The following is a 3355-nucleotide window of genomic DNA, read 5'->3' as shown; positions in this document are numbered from 1 at the left end:
AAGGATCGCCGGAGCCCAGCAGGTTGAGGCTGTGGTGGCCGGGAGCGGCCACTGCACTCCAGTCTGAGAGACAGTGAGACTCCAACTCAAAACAAAACAAAACAAAAAAACTGTATTTTTTTGGTAAAGAAGTATATAAAGAAAAGAATAATTTTGTATAGGAAAGGATCTTGTATGGTAAATTTTTGTTATTTCTATGAATTTACCATTTATATCAATTACACCAATGCTAGGCCAAAATGCTACTTGGAGACCAGAACACAAGTCTTTTTTTTTTTTGAGTTGGAGTCTCACTCTGTCGCCCAGACTGGAGTGCATTGGCTGCTCCCAGCCACCGCAGCCTCGACCTGCTGGGCTCCAGCGATCCTTCCGCCTCAGCCTTCCGAGTAGGTGGAACTACAGGCGCGTGCCACCACACCTGGCTAATTTTTGATTTATTGTAGAGATGAGGTCTCGCCAAGTTGCCCAGGCGGGTCTCGAACCCGCGGGCTCAGGCAATCCACTCACCTCAGCCTCCCAAAGCACAGGATTACAGGCTGAGCCACCGAGCTGGTTTCTTTTTTTTCTTTTTTTTGAGTCAGAGTCACCCAGGTGGCATGCTCATGGCCACTGCAGCCTGGACCTGTTGGGCTCAGGTGATCCTTCCATCTCAGACTTCCAAGTAGCTGGAACCACAGGCACATGCCACTGCACCTGGCTTATTTATTTATTTATTTATTTATTTATTTATTGTAGAGATGAGGTCTCATCAGGTTGCCGCACCTGGCTTATTTATTTATTTATTTATTGTAGAGATGAGGTCTCATCAGGTTGCCCAGGCTGGACTCAACCCCTGAACTCAGGCAATCCTCTTGCATCTGCTTCCCAAAGTGCCAAGATTACAAGTGTGAACCACCATGCCTGACCACAAGTCTCTTAATCGGTAATCTCCAAAAGAATTTTCTTCTATATACAAGAAAGGAGGGGAGGAAGAAATGGATTCAGCTAGTTCCCTGCTGTCTCTGTTGGTTTTTGTTATTTTAAAGTCTCCTCTATTAAGAAGCAAGTTTGGTTTTTTTGTTTTTTTTTTTTGCTTCTCAAAATCCTTGGACTATCACTTTGGCTAAAAGAGTTACTTTTGCAATGACCTGTAATATGTGTTAATAAAAACATGCTTTTAAAACTTTTAATGTTTTTTTTTTTGTTTTTTTTTTTTAACAAGGAAGTTGCATCTTTTATTATTTGTTTCTTTTTTGCTGCAAAGCTGTTGATTCACTGTATAAAAACAGCACAGCAAATGCAGTATGATGCAAGATTAAGCTACTGTGGTTCTTCATCTGACACCGTACCACCAACAAAAGCTTCTCCACTCCCAGTAATTTCCAGTGGAAAGATCAGTACGTTTTTAACCCAAATCCAAGTGTGGATGTAAGCAAGTTACAATGTTTTATAAGGCTTAAGATAACAATGTTATCCTTACATTACATAATTTTCATAACCAGTCTTACAATGGATATTTCATGAATTCGGAATACTAGGGCCTCGTCTCAACATCAGAGGGTATTGGGGAAAAGATGCATACTGTTTTTAACTGTAATCCTTAGAAGGTTAAGCAGCACTGTTTCTCATTAGCAGTGATGAGTAGTTTCTTTTCCCATCAGTATTGCTACAAGCTGCTATTTTAAGTCTTCCGTCCACCACGAATTTAAGACAACTATGCTGGATGACGTTATTCCACACTGGTTTATTTAGGGCCGCAGTCTCACTCCTCAATAGACTTGACGTATTTCTCATAGGCCTCTCACTCATCAGCTCATCTAGTTCTGAAGGGTCATCTTGATCAGCCAGCCATCTTCATAACAAGATTTATTGACAAGTCCTGGGTTTTCTGCAAGAGCTTCATTAATTTCAGTTACTTCTCCTGATAAAGGTGAATAGAGTTCACTGGCAGCTTTCACACTTTCCAAAGCACCAAACTCATCTTGTTTGTTCAATTTTGTCCCAACTTCAGGCAGACAACATCTCCCAAAGCTTCCTGTGCAAAATTGCTGATTCCCACTGTTCCAATTCCATTTTCAGTTGTTATCCATTCATGTTTCTCTGTGAATTTACGCACCGAGAGCAGGGCAGGTCCCGTGCGCAGCGTCCGGACGGCGCCCGCCCCGGGCCCCCAGGGCCTCGGCGGGCAGGGCGCGGCGGGCCCCGAGGCCGCGCGCAGGCTGCAGACCACGGCCCGCACGTTCCGCGCGGCTCGCAGCGCCATGTTCGCAGGGGTGCCGAGGGTCGCCGCGCGGCGCCTCGGCCGCCCGGGCCGGGGGCCTTTAATGTTTAATAAACCTTTCAACATGTAAATTTCTAAACTTTAAAAATATTTTAGTATTAAGTTTCCCGAAATGTAAAGAAACACTTAATTCATGTGGTAAGCAAAAATCACACAAGAAGTACTGTCAAGCAGGAAAGATGGTTCAGCTTTCTTAAGGTGATATATCCCTGTTGAAAGCAGAAGGCCAATACCATCCCTTAACCAACCAAAGCCATAGAAATGATAATAAGACCACTTTTTAGCTCATGAACTTCTGAATTGGAAGCATCTGGTAGGTCTCCTGCAAAACAATATGTTCTGGAAAAAGTCACTCTCCTCTCATTCCTCCCATCAGAATTGGAGAACTGTCAGTCTCTGGAGGGAGGTTACTTGGGCTCCACCCTCTTTAACATACCAATCATTGTAAAGGTATCTCAGGCCTGTTGTAAAAAGCAAAGGGATGGTTTTCCCGCACCCAAATCACCTGTTTAAAGTTCTCTTGTTCATTATTATTCCCTACAATTTAAACTACCACCTAACTACATGTCTCCAAAATAAATCGTCATTTTGGCTGAACTTGGTGGCTCAGCCTGTAATCCCAGCACTTTGGGAGGCCGAGTAGATTACCTGAGCCCACGGGTTTGAGACCCACCTGGGCAACTTGGTGAGACCTCATCTCACAATAAATCAAAAACTAGCTGGGCGTGGTAGTGCACACCTGTAATTCCAGCTACTTGGAAGGCTGAGGCAGAAGGATCACCGGAGCCCAGCAGGTCGAGGCTGCGGTGGCCGGGAGCATGCCACTGCACTCCATCCTGGGTGCGGAGTGATACTCCTTCTCAGATATAATAATAGTAAATAACTTGTTTTTTTTTTCCGACTTTCATATTCTCAGACTTATTTTCCTCTATTTTCCACTACTTAGGGTATCCCCTGGATGCTGGAAAACAACCTGGTCCACACTTGACAACTCCTTACCTCAAATAATTATCAAGCTCAAAGTGTTAATGGTGCTGAGGTTGAGAAAATCTGCCTTAGAGTAAGCTTGGCCAGCTGGAGGCACTAAAAATGGTA

The 3355-nt window shown here is 44.0% G+C and overlaps 1 pseudogene; it reads right to left on the bottom strand.

The window, feature by feature from the left end:
- Window positions 1–1183: 1183 nt before the first annotated feature.
- Window positions 1184–2265, bottom strand: LOC103251057 (annotated as a pseudogene).
- Between the last annotated feature and the right edge of the window lie 1090 nt (window positions 2266–3355).

Source organism: Carlito syrichta, unplaced genomic scaffold, assembly GCF_000164805.1.
Source record: "Carlito syrichta isolate Samal-C Ts95f unplaced genomic scaffold, Tarsius_syrichta-2.0.1 Scaffold135908, whole genome shotgun sequence".
In the NCBI taxonomy this organism is placed as follows: Eukaryota; Metazoa; Chordata; class Mammalia; order Primates; family Tarsiidae; genus Carlito; species Carlito syrichta.
The sequence above is the reverse complement of the archived record's forward strand: the minus strand, read 5'-3'. Positions and strand labels throughout refer to the sequence as shown.